The sequence below is a fragment of the Squalius cephalus genome (genome assembly GCF_949319135.1).
Source record: "Squalius cephalus genome assembly, chromosome: 20".
Lineage (NCBI taxonomy): Eukaryota > Metazoa > Chordata > Actinopteri > Cypriniformes > Leuciscidae > Squalius > Squalius cephalus.
The window spans coordinates 33,034,859-33,049,049 of NC_137141.1; the positions used below are offsets into that span (position 1 = coordinate 33,034,859).

At 37.4% G+C, this 14,191-nt stretch overlaps 1 long non-coding RNA gene across 1 annotated transcript in view; it reads left to right on the top strand.

The window, feature by feature from the left end:
- Window positions 1-12,664, top strand: part of LOC307147691 — a 46,638-nt gene extending 33,974 nt beyond the window's left edge. Inside the window, exons 2-3 of the long non-coding RNA XR_013819350.1 lie at window positions 4,705-4,814; window positions 12,488-12,664. This is a non-coding gene — a long non-coding RNA (uncharacterized lncRNA). The remainder of the gene's footprint in view (window positions 1-4,704; window positions 4,815-12,487) is intronic.
- Window positions 12,665-14,191: the final 1,527 nt, after the last annotated feature.

The following is a 14,191-nucleotide window of genomic DNA, read 5'->3' on the forward strand; positions in this document are numbered from 1 at the left end:
GCAAGAGTCTAATCTACCAGTTAGCTCCGCTGGTAGCTAAGCGATAACTTGTTGTGATTGGTCGTAGTGTTATCCAATTGCGTGCAGTGAGATTTTCAAATGCATGCTTGGTGCCGCTCCTCGAGCTGGCCGATTTTCATTAGTCGATGCCAGATCATTAATCTTTCAGATTTGGGTCTGGATTTCCAGGCTAGAGAATCCCACCAGTGAACACGAATACAACAGTTTTTACAGAATAAGGGGTATGGCAAAATGACATGAAACATTACTTAATTTCCCCACAATTTGATTGGTTCTTCATAGACATGCCCTCTTGTTACGTTTCAAGTTTAGACATCTGTCTAGTTTCATTTCCCATATTTGTTATTTTTACATACACACACACACACACACACACACACAACCAAACAACGTTAAAAATCAAAGAACAGAACGTTTTAGTGCATTGTGTTTCAAAGTGTTAGGCCTAAAAAGAGAAAGTAAGGTAAGATGTAAGGTAAGACGGAATTTTCCAGCTTTCTGTGTTTTCACTGTTATCTGGTAGGGGGCGCTATTACGCATCTTCTGAAAGAGTAGAGAATCTCCTGATCAAAACACAGGCGAAGAAGCAGAAACTAGCGATAGCGCATAACAAGATGCATGTTAAATAATGCGACTATCAACATTAAACAGCATATAAATCAAAACTGCCTAATGAGTGAAATGTCGACCCAGGACGAGCTATAGGACAGTGCAAGCATTAGGGGTTTTGATGGACTTGATCCACTCCATCTATATTTTGATAATCGTTCTGAATCAGATCTGGATGTAGTCTTTGACAAAAACATGATTTTTTCAGCTTTTTGCTCAAAATGCTTTTTTATGAAAATTACCCTCATTCAAATGTTGATGCAGAAAGAATGCAGAATAAAACTTTTTTTTTTTTTAAAGCTGTAAGTCTGTTTGGTGGCCACAAAACTTGTGAAAATGATCAAAAACGCTGGTGGGGAAAGAGTTTACCACCAAAGTGTCCATTGAAAGCGCTGTAGATGTGTCCCAGTTCAGAGGCTGCATCCTTCGAAGGACGTGAAGGTCGAACCGAGTGTTGATGAACGGGATGCTCTAGCGGACGATTGTTCTATTTAACTATATTTGAAAACAAATCCAGGTTCACAACCTGTCTGAATATATTCACCAAGTTTATTTGTGTACAAAATAAAGAGTATGAACTTTTTATAAAATCTCATGTCTTGCATGTTTAAAAAAAAAACAATAAAAACCCTTTTGTATCGTTAGATATTTGAGTAAGCTTTTGAAACCCAATACATTTAAAAGTGTAATCCAATTGTCACCAGAGCACAATGAATCTTGGGATAGGCTGAGAAGGATCCACTCACTCTATCCTTCACGGCTCAGGAAAGAAGGACATTTGGTGGCAGCGTTCGAAGGAGCCTTGAATTGGGACTTCGTCCCTCCCCTGAAGGATACAGCCACTGATTTGGGACGTGAATGTGATTTCACCGAGTCCAACATGTTCCTGATCCACATACTGTATTTGTTGATCCTGAAACAACATTCCATTCAACCAATCAGATTTGAGGGACACGTTCACAGGTTATGTCAAATTAAGGCTTACAATCAGGGTCAGGTGCTTCTACATCAGTGTTATTCACCGATCATTTCACTCTGATTTTAGGGAGAAGTTAGGTTAGGGTTAGGACTACATTTCTGGGCAAGAATGTTGTTCTAGGATTAACAAAATATGTCTTACTTGGCAAAATCACGATGACCAAATTGGGACGCAGCTTGTTTAAGCTATTTTTTTCTTTAGCAAGAAAAGCTTCACAGTGTTGACTCCAAAGTCATGCTTTCCTCTTTTTTTTCCACAAACCACAATCTGTGAGCTGTGAATTTCCTGGCACAACACTTCTGTGTCAATTAAGACACATTTCGTGATCTGGCAGCGTCTACGTCCACTCAATTAAACCCTTTTTTAGTTGGATCCGCTTCAGTTTCGACTCAATCGATCGCAGCTCTTCCTGCTGGTGTGTATCTGCGTCCACTCAGTAACGTCATACTATGCAAGAAAAAAAAGCTGTGTATGATGTACATGAGGCGGCGCTCTGACTGAAACGATAGGCTTTTGTGTTCGCTGACATTTGTAAAGCGTCAGTGAGATGAATGTGGCTCTTTATGTCGCGGGACCAGGTGCGGGGCCTTTCACACTTGAACTTCTCTACATTAGAGTCCCCCGATACTGTCCCCCTGCATGTCCCTTTCTCTTCTTTGTGTTCCTGTGCTTCTCCAACGTGATTGAAATTTAGTGGGAAAAAAAGAAAGGGAGGGAAAAGTAGGGCAATAACAGCACTTAAAAGGCTAGTTTGGTTTGAGTGAAGAGTGTTATCATCAATATAATGAGCAGAACTAGTACAATATTTATTTAACGGAACCAGGATCCGAGTTTATCCCATGATTAAAATAAAAATAAAATAAAATAAGATGGTGCCCTATTTTGCATAAAGAAAACAAAGCCAGTTTAAGTCTTTTTGTATTGTATTTTCATCGCCATTAAGCACATTTTCCCCTAAATTCTCATTACTGTAATGTGACTGGCTCTTTAGTTTGGAATTTATTTGTAATCTAAATAAAATTCAGTGCACTAAAAAAAAAATTTGGTGTAAAATTAACTTTCAGAAATGTTATGAATAATTACAAAGAAACGGCAAGTAACACATTGGATTAAATCAGAGTTTTGAAGTGTTTCACTTTAAGCCAATTGTTAAGGGGTTCCAATTGTTTTATGCATTTAGTTTTAATTAATACATTTTTTTAATTACTTTTTTATTTTGATTACATTTCATTTTTTAAACAGCCCGTAGATATACTTTATCACTGGGAAAAAACTGAAATAACCCATTAAACATGAAAGCATTATGCCATTTCATAAAGACATTTCTCCTTATATAGAACCTTTTTGGCATAAAGGGTTCTTTAAAATTGAGTCAAGAACCCTAGAGTTATATATAGAATCCCATTAAACCTTTTTTTCTAATGAGAAAGACTGAAATAGTATTTTCTTGTGAATTTACTCCAATTTACACCTTTGAAAAATCATTTTTTGCAGTATACATCAAATGCTACCAAGACGTATTACTGTACAATTACTTAAAGGGTACATAACATGCACAGTTTCACCTAATCTCATGTTAATCTTGAGTACCTATAGAGTAGTAGTGCATCCTTAATATCTCAAAAAAGTGTTTAGTTTTATTATATTTAGAAAAGAAAAATACAGCTTTCCGATTCTCTCCGGAAAAAGCCGAGGTCCTGGAGGCGGAGCTATAGAGTCAAGCGGTAGTGCTTGATTTCTAGCAAAAGACAGAAATCTGATCCAGTTGTACTTACATGAATGGGGTACTTTATCACTGGGACCGCTCCACGTTTTAATAGCAAACGATTTGCAAATCCAGCGTCGACCTGAGCCTTGTTAATAAAACATTCGTCACTGAAACGACCAGAACACACAACCGCACTTCCTACACTCCGTTGCTGCCCCGGAAAAACAAACTGCATCCACTGTTCCTGTAACACTGGGTTCTTTAGAAAACTGAACACGGTAAGCTTTCCCTCACATCCAAATACACACTTTTTTGAAGACATTCTTGAACAAATCCTATGCAGCGCTGCCGATGATTTCCTGTTGAAGCGCGTTGATGTGCGCGGTCTCGTTCTCCTCTGGTCGACGTGCTCGCGGGCGAGCTTTTCCGAGAGAAATGCTCATATAAGGAGTTGCACTCTGATCTACGTCATTAGATCCACGATCTAAAAAAACCAGCCGAAACTTGTACCAACCCGGAAGTAAGATTTTCAGCATAGAAATTCTCCGTTATTCGTCCAAAATATTTTTTTAAAACTTTGCCCATGTTTAGCATGCGAATCCATCTCTTTAACAGTGTAAACAACTCTGAATACATGAAACACCATTGTACCCCCCCTTTAATTTTTTTGCAAGCATCACTATTACATTTGCTTAAAGTTTAGTGTGTGTGTCGTTTTGCCACTTACAATCTGTTTTTATATTTTTATGCAAACAGCCACAGTAGTATTGCTATAAAACTGTTACCTCTTAATTTTGCTCTGGTTATTTGAATGCAGTATTTTTGTTCGAGTTTGTCCTCTTTACTTCAGGCGAACTCGAAACCAATTACAGCGTTGCTTATTTTTCGAGGCAGACCAGCATATCCATGCAATAGTATTAAAACCTTACACAAATAAACCAGAAGACACTCGAGAAGCTCTCGTTTGCCTCTCTAATGGTTCCACTTTTTTTCCATACGAAAGCAAAGAGTGTTTCACTCACAGCTTACATGACTTTTGCTTTGTATTTGGACACATGGAAGTACTTCCAGGCTAGGAAAAACAGGAGAAAGTGAAGTGTTTGTGAGGTCTCGCAGTACATGTTGATTTCTGTGAATGTGTGGAGGGCAGTTAAAAATCCCTCGGCCGTCTGAATGGAGAAGCTGAGCATCAGACGGGCCCTGTTTTGTTTAGTATCGTGTTCGTTGATGGGATGCTTTGACCTTGTTAACTGTTCCATGAAATGTGCCTTTGGAAGCGTGTAAACCTTCTCCAACAGGAAAACCACTGTTAGACAACAGATCATTCATTGTGTGTAAAATGGCAACGCTAGAGTCCGATAATCTCTCTTTTCATCTGAATCCTCAGCTGTGAGCAAACAAAGCTTGCTTGAAGATGGCGAAGACGTGAAGTCAACGCAGCAGGAACGCGATTGGCTGGAGCTTCGTCTCTCGCCTTTAGTTCCTGTTCATCTCTGAGTGAGTGAAAAGAGACTCATCCAAAGTAGAGGACAGTTCAAGACTTATTCATTTAGTACTGCTTTAAAGTCTGGGGTCAGCGCGACTATTATTATTTTTTAAGAAATTAACACTTTTACACTGCAGAAAATGCTTTTCTTACTTAGTATTTTTGTCTTGTTTCCAGTCCAAACATCACACGTTTCTTAAATCAAGATGCATTTTTTGCAAAATTATCTGCCAATGGGGTAAGAAAAATAATAATAATACATTGTTTCTGTTTGAATTAAGATTATTTTTCTGACCCCATTGGCAGATAATTTAGCTTTTTTTTAAGAATCAACTTGCTCAATTTTGATTAAATCCCCCGGAAAACAGGACATAATATCTTATGTCATTTTACCCATCTAGTAAATGCTTCTTGATTTAAGAATTTTTTGGAAACTGGAAACAAGACAAAAATACTTAGTAAGAAAAGCCTTTTTTTGCAGTGTATTCATCAAGGACGCATTAAATTGATCAAGAGTGACAGTAAAGACATTTATAATGTTACAAAATATTCTATTTCAAATAAATGCTGTTTTCTTTTGAATCACATTTCCACACAAATATGAATCAGCACAACTGTTTTCAACGTTGATAATAATCATAAATGTTTCTGCATCAAATCCTCATATTAGAGTGATTTGTGAAGGATCATGTGACACTGAAGACTGGAGTAATGATGCTGAAAATTCAGCTTTGATCACAGGAATAAATAACAGTTTTAAAATATAATTGCATAGAAAACTGTTATTTTGAATTGTAACAATATTTCACAAAATTACAGATTTGTATGTTTTTTTATTCACAAAAATGCAGCCGAAACTGAGCACAAGAGACTTCTATCAAAAACACACACAAAAAAAATCTTCTGATCATTAGTTAAAATTAAATATCTGTTAATTTTTAACATTTAAAGTCAGTTAAAATGAAGTTTTATGGCTTTTAGTTTGTTTTGGGCTCATCTATATGCTAGTGTACTGCTAAAAGTTGCAGATATATGCATTTATAATCTACAGCATCCTCTTCCCAGAAAATCATTTTACACTCAGTGCATTTACAAATCAAAGTCTCAATCAAATGCAAGTAGCAAATCATGTTCATGGCTTTGATGCATGGCTTTATTTAAAAAAAATACCCTTTGGTCTATCCTGCCATAACTTCCTGTTTCAACAGGAAATAAGTCATAAGCCATTTCGTGATGTTTTAATTCACTCCTATAAGAGGCCTAATGAATTCCACTGCATGTCCCATGGTGCATCTGAACCTAAATGTATGTGAGTATTTATCTACGTTAAATTCAAGTATAGTGCATTACAGTCTTGTGTTGAAGTCATGAAGCTATAATCACGTCGCCTCTGATGGAAAGTGTTCGTCTGTAAGGACAGCATTTGTTAGTGTGGCTCATTGGTTGATAAACAAACAGTGGGATGTTTGAAAGCTGATTAACCAACAACATGTTCTTGTAAAGAACAATCCCATAGACTTGCACTGAATATATCAAACAGACTCAGATAGCCATAATGCCCTGTAGTCCATGAAGTTCTGCATGCACGCAGTCGAGTCCGGTGAGCTTTGGCTCCTCATGTCATTCGACTTGGTTTTGCCACCATACACTCAAAGGCACAGTACAAGGAGTCTGAGCTGCACGGTAACAGATGTCACATGTGTTTCGCCGAAGATCGTGAACTGTTAGTAAACCACACGAGCATTCCAGCGAATCCAGCTGCTGAAGCCAGTGAGCAATTCTCAAAGTCATTTATTAGCGCATGTGGGATTCATTATCAAGGAATTTGTTAAATGGAAATGGAAACCGGTAGCAGTTGAATATGCGAATCCAGCGGGGTACACCGCTGTTCCTCTAGTTTACATCACCCGCTCTGTGTGTTTTGGCTTCCATGTGTGTTCGTCTGACCTTTGTTGGCGTAGCGCGTCGTGATACTCCAGGCTGAGTGTGTGTGATGTGGCTTTGGCTTCTGCATTTACTTAGCCTCATGATGTTGCAGACCTGTTTGTTTTTCTTTCTTCTGTGGAACACAAATGGAGAAAGAAAGAACACACTGCTCTTTTCCATGCTAATGATGGGGATGCGTGCTGTCAAGCTCCAGAAACTCCTTAAAACGCTTCATGCAACTGAAGTCGTGTGGTGCTCTGTGTGAGGAACATTGCACATACGGTACAAGACATTCACTTACGATATATTGTGCAAACTATCCCTTTAAAATCTTGTTACAGTATTTCCAGACAGTCCAATAAAATTAGAATTAATTTCTTTCTTAAATGGTGTCTGTGCATATGAACCAATATTTCTTCATAGCATTATTAATATTCTATTATAGTTGTTTTTTATTTAAATTTAGTTCAGGTTTTAGTCATTTTGTTCTGTGTTTTATACTTTATCTTAAACTTATTTTATTTCAGTTAGTTTCTCATGCAACTTTTCTAATTTTTTAGTTTAGTTTAAGTTTTTCATCTAATATTTCTATTTTATTTCATTTTTATTTCAATAGACCATTTCACAGACTGATGATGCATTTTCACATTTATTAAAACTATCAATGTTTCTTTTTTTAAATAATGTAAATTTATAACACTATACTTTAATTACTTTGACATTAAATTACAGAAATCTAGTTAATGTTGCTGTATGAGTGTTTCTAATACATCTCAATATTTTTTTTCCCTCTTTTGGAAAGTCAGAAACACTCACTGATTTTTTATTTATTTATGTGCTACTGGATCAAATGGGAATGCAAAAACTATTAAAAGAGTTCATTAATGAAAAGTTTATGAACAGGTTTAGATTTGGTCTATATAACATCACTGAGATGAATGTCACATTGTAAAAAAAAAAAAAATCTGTCAAATTTACGGTAAAAAAACGGCAGCTGTGGTTGCCAGAAATTGACTGTAAAAAATACGGTAGCAACATTTTAGATTTTACAGACTTAACTTAAATGTACAGTAATAAACCGTATTTAATTATCTGATATAAAGTTAATTTACTGATCTATTGAAGTATTAATATTTGTTTTGTTACCATAGTTATACACTGATAACCACCAATCACAGTGGTGATGAAAATCACATGATGAATTAAAGCTCATCACAAGCAGCGCTTTCACAAGAAAGTTATTTCTAATATATAGAAGCTGCACAACGTCATTCACACAAACACTGAACACCATCATGGTAACACACATGAAATTTTAAAAATGCAATAAACATTAATTTAACAACATTAAATGTAACATAAAACCCTAATGTCATAACTGATTCGAAAAAAAACTAAGAAAACTATGTAGAAACAGTTATTTCAACAAAAATACAACAAATGTGAAGTGTAACGCAGGGAATTGTGGGAATGTCAATTGGTTTTTCACTGTAAATTATACAATGACTTGTTCTTTTTCACTTCCAAAAACTGTAAATTTAATGGTATTTTACAGTAAAATTACATTAGATCTATCACAGTTGTTTACCGTATATAATAAGGAAGCTTTCTGTTAACCAATTAACAGTTTTTCACTGTAGCATTTTTACAGTTTTTGACCGTTAAAATCACGATATTTTTTACAGTGCATATCATCAGAAAGATGATTTCTGAAATACCTGGGTCTCATTACAGAACTCAGAGATGATTTAGAGCGAAGCGGTGCTCAGGAATATCGTGTAAAAATGGGCCGGGTCGTTCCTCGGAGGGGTTGGCAGAGGGTTTTGTTTGTTTGGCAGCAGATCCAGGTCTGTGTAATCGGACAGAGCTCGACACCTGCGTTGTAAATGTACAGCTTTACGTAAGACAGAGCCGGTCATGCTGTTGATCTGAGGAAGTGGCAGCGTCACACTTTAAAGAGCTCGCTGCAGGTGCACGTCTGCTGTCAGCTCTGACTGCGTTTAATGGCTGGTGTGTAAAGAGGTCTCTCACACACACACGGAGTCACTGACGCTGCACAGGAGGAAGGACAGACTCTTATACCAGCATACAACATCATTTGGATAGAATGACTTCATTTGGAGTAGTCTGGTTTGAGATAATGAGACTGGATTTAAATATTTAGTCAAATTCACACTGCACCGACAGACACAGATCAATGCCGGCAATCACTAGAGTACAGCACGACACTTATCAGACATTCAAATTCCCATTAAACATGTTCATTCGGCAAAAACAAGCTCCCACAGACTCCCACAGGAGTGACACTGATCCGACAACACCCGACGAAGTGTGTGTTTCTGTCTGTCGCTGCGTGTGAATTGGCCTTTAGGCTTTAGATGTACAAAAAAATTATGTCCGGAGGGGATGTTTGTTCTTAATGAGTGATTAAACCATCAAAATAAAGGAAATTTTTTTTTTTTTTTTTAAATATGTTAAATATGAGGGAAGAACAAAAAACTAAACTTGGTTAAAGTCTGACAAAAAATGTGGCCAAAAAAGACAGCTACAAGTTTTATTAAAGAAAATGCATAGCATACATTGACTACAACATAATCAGTTATTAATATTTTGTTGGTTTTCTCTTTTTTTTTTTGCATGTTCTTTGTATACTAGCCTGGCCAAAAATGATTTGGCCACAATTTATGTCAAAACTATATCCGCATAAATAAAATAGACTCCAAGCACACAATAGGCTCATCAAATTTATAACACATTTTTAATAATATTTGAATAAAGGTTGAAGGTCAATTTTCCTGTATACTGTATACTAATGCATGCATTCTGTATATGGCTCTGATGTATATGCATACATTTTTCATAGTAAAGAAAAATTATCTTAGAGATCTCATTAGAGATTAGAGATATTTTCCCATTTCTCCTAGACAGCAATAATATATTAAATCAATATTAAATGGAGATTTTTGCTGAAATGTCCTTCAGTTTCAGCAGACATCTGTTGATTTAAAAAAATAAAATATAATAAAACAAATTTCTTCATTTTTTTATATTATTATTATTAATTATATAATAATATTATATATTTTTATATTTATATTATATTATTATTATATAATTTAAGATATAAACTTATATCCATGCTTCTTTTTCAAAGATAAATACTGTTTCTAAGCTTTCTTTTCAGCTGATGTCATCAACATTTTTCACCTTCCAATCAATTCCTGATGGATAAAATCACATCCCACCCTATTCCCCCCCCCTCATCGAATATCCTATTTCACCTCTGAGCAATAACATTTTTCTCTAGGGATTTATTTCTTGAATAATTACCAATTTATGCAATAGTATGATAGAGATGGTTCTGTGAAATAAATCTCAGTTTCAGAGTGCCAAGAACGATATAACATTTTATAGTTACGGCTACTTTTCGTTTCGTTCTTGAAATCCAACACTGCCTGTCTAAATATTTTTGTACCTCTCATTCTGGTGCAGAGCCAAAGACGCCCAGCTGTGTAGTTTACGTTTATTTGTGTGCGATGGCTGATGGTCTCTTCCTCTGGGTTTGTTTATGCGCAATATTGCCCGAGAGCCAATGTCCACACGTCTCAGTTTTTCCTTGCAAACAGTCCCACCCCAATTTGTTTGTTGTTGTGGATACATGTTGTGTGTGTGTGTGTGTGTAAGTGTGTGTTTTCCTTCAGGGCAACAGCACATCTGCCAAAGTCTAACTCAGGTAATGGACTCACACATCATGACCTGAAGGCAGCAAGTGTATAGTTCATAATCAACCATTACGCCATAAACATATGCACCAGCTTTATCTGGCCTGCATCACTTTCTGTTGACACTCGTCCAAACCACTGTCACATCACATCACACGATAATAGCTTGTTAAGTGAATTTACTTCCTCGTAGGGCAAAACCGCAAAACAAAAGCCAGATTAGTGTGTCATATCAATTAAGTGTGGGAGAAGCCTTTTGAACAACCAGAGAGATCAATGAGCTGAATGTTTGTGTTTGTCTGAGTGTTTGCTAAGTCAAGCGCTACAGTAACTATTCCTCATATTTATGATTAAGTCATGTCGAGTCACATTCATTTCTATTGCACTTTATACAATACAGATTGTTTCAAAGCATCTTTACAGTAATCAACAGCAAAGTAACAGAATCAATGATGCAAATATGAGATTTGAATTCAAATGCAATACAACAGAAGGCAATAGTGTTTTAGGTCGAGTTAGTTCAATGTTGATTCAGTTCAGTTCAATAACTGCTGATGTTGCAAAATTTGTTTCAGTAAAACAAAGTCGATTCTATGGAAACTTGTTTCCGCCACGGAAAAAAAAAATTTGTAAAAGATAATTGCGACTTTTTATCTCTTATTCTGACTTTTTTTCTCACAGTTCTGACTTTTTTCTCGCAATTCTGACTTTTATCTAGAAATTCTGACATTAATCTCACAATTGTGAGTTAATATCTCGCAATTCTGACTTTTTTTTCACGCAATTTTGACTTTTTTCTTGCAATTCTGACTTTTTTCTTGCAATTCTGACTTTTTTCTCGCAATTGTGAGTTTATATCTCTCAATTCTGACTTTTTTTCCATGATATTCAGACTTTTTCTCACAATTGGGACTTTTTGAAATTCACTTTTTAATCACGCAATTCTTTTTTTTCCCAATTGTGAGGATATATCGTGCAATTATGACTTTTTTGTGATATATTTTCTCAGCAATTGCGACTTATAAACTCCAATTCTGAGGAAAAAAAGACTGAAAAGAAGTCAGATTTGCGAGATATAAACTCGAAATTGCGAGAAAAGTCACAATTCCCTTTTTTATTTTTTATTCATTGGCGGGAACAAGCTTCCGCACGATTCATAAAGCAGCTCTACAGAAGACAGTAGTGTCATCAGTCCAGCTCAATTCTTTTCAATTTTTTGGTCTTATCCAATAGTGTCAGAGCAGTCAAATTGATAAATGCATTATTAATAAGTATTAAGCGTCTTTTAAACCCCAACTAAGCAAGCCAAAGGCGACAGTGGCAAGGAACCCACACTCCATCAGATGACAGAAATGGAGAAAAAATCTTGGAAGAAACCAGACTTAGTCAGCTCAGTTCTCCTCTGGCCAAGATGAATGGACAGCTGCCATTTAGCAAGTCGTGGACGAATGGCTTATCAATGTATATAAGCTCAATGAAACTGTTTTGAGGTCCTAGCAAGTACTGGCTTGACTAGTGCAAAAAAATTTGCTATAAGCATTTGATGCTTTTTGTTCTTTGCCATGTCTATAGACCAGAAGATCACAGTGACTTGAGAGTACTGGACTCTTTTTGCTTGAATCAGTAAGTAACCATCAATAACATCCTAGCAACCGCATAGCAACATGCTAAAAATCACTCCAAACAACTGAACAGCTGCATAGACACGCCGTGGCAACCACCCATAACATGCTATCATTGTTTGCATGTGTGGACTTTCGGAACTCATTAACAACCACTTGCTGAATACCCTAGCAACACCTCGGCAACCATCCATAACACACTAGAATCATGATGGTGAATTGACAATCTCCCAGAACACCCTAGCGACTGCATTGCAATATGCTGTCATCAATCATGTTTTCTTCACATTTTCATCTTTCATTCATATGATAACATATGTTGCAGGACTGTAGTTCTCATTTGTTACGTTAATTATGTAATGTTTTAAAAACATTATTCATGACTTCAAATTCTTCTTTTTATTTGTTTTGCAGAGAATGTTTCTTACATCAAGCATGCCGAGTCCACCAGAGAAGTTCAGATGATTTAAACGTGCCTGTTATATTCCAGTCCCAGACTCTCAGAGGGATAACAGTAAAGCATTTCTTTACGAGACACTTTAATATCTTTCTTTAAAAGTCTTCTTTTTGAGTATGTCTGCAGTTATGAGTAAGCCCTATAAAATATTTCAACTAATTAAAGCAGTGCATCAACATGCTCATTTAATAAATTCATTCTTTTCTAAACGTTGGACTGCATGAACACATTCCACCTGCCAGACATGCAGACAGGCTGTGTCCAGAATGAAGTATTAGCTTACTTACTGAATATTGTGCAGTATATACTGTACGCTAGAATGTAATGATACTGTAATGTCTTGAATAATGAGGCAAGAACAATGTGTTAAAAGTCTGGCTGATATTATGTAACGGAGGCAAGCCAGTAAGAGCTCTGTGAGTAAACCTCATTCCCTTTGCCTCATGGCGTCCCTGCCATGTCGGAGACACAGGTTTGAATCCTGCTTGGAGAGGGTCGAGTAAGACTGGTTAAATTGGTGCCATGACCCGGGTGAGCGTGAGTGTAATGGAGGGAAGCTAGTAAGAGCTGGGCAAGTAAACTTCACTCCCCTGATCTCAAGAGGCATGCTAGCGACTGACGCTAGAGACTGCAGTCTTTAACGTCCTTGTTAGCGTGCCCGGCCACCTGCCGGAGACGCCAGTTCAAATCCTGCTCCGAGCGGGTCAAGTAGGACCGGTTACATTTGGTGCAGTGACCCGGATGGGAGCAAGGTTAAGTGGGGGTTGACTGTAACGGAGGCAAGCTAGTAAGCGCTGGGCGAGTAAATCTCACTCCCATGGCCTCAAGAGGTGCTAGAGACTGCGGTCTTTGGCGTCCTTGTTAGCACGCCCGCCTCCCATGCGGGAGGTTCGAATTCCGCTCTGAGTGGTTTGAGAAGGACCGGTTATATTTGGTGCCATGACCTGGATGGGAATGAGAGGAACAGAGGCAAGCTAGTAAGAGCTGGGCACATAAACCTCACTCCCCTGTCGTCAATAAGCGTATGCGACTGACGTTAGAGACTGCGGTCTTTAGCATCCTTGTTAGCACGCCCACCTCCCATGCCGGTGGTTCGAATCCTGCTCGGAGCAGGGCGAGAAGGACTGGTTACATTTGGTGCCGTGACCCGGATGAGAGTGAGTGTAACAGAGGCAAGCAAGTAAAAGCTGGGCACGTAAACCTCACTCCCCTGGCCTCAAGAAGCACGCTAGCGACTGATGTTAGTGACTGGGGTCTTTAGCATCCTGGTTAGCTCTCCCGCCTCCCATGCCGGTTCGAATCCTGCTCGAAGCAGGTTGAGTAGGTTCAGTTACATTTGCTGCTGACTTGTTCATCACTATTCCATGCAGTATGTTGTGGTTTTATACTGCACATCTTGGCAGAAATCATAGTTCATCCACATTTCTTCATCATTTTTTCTCAATGTCTTTGAGTCAGCTGGTGTTTTGGGGGTTTTTAGTGGATGCATGAAGTCAGTTCATCTCAAGTTCACACAGGTGTCCTAGCAGTGTAATCACAGGTGTAGATCATCAACATGTTCCACTGTGTGACACAATACTCTCTATCTTCATGTTCAATGCTAGAGCATTTCAGAATGTATAAACATCTTTTCATCAAATGTTTGGCTTCATATCTTGTGT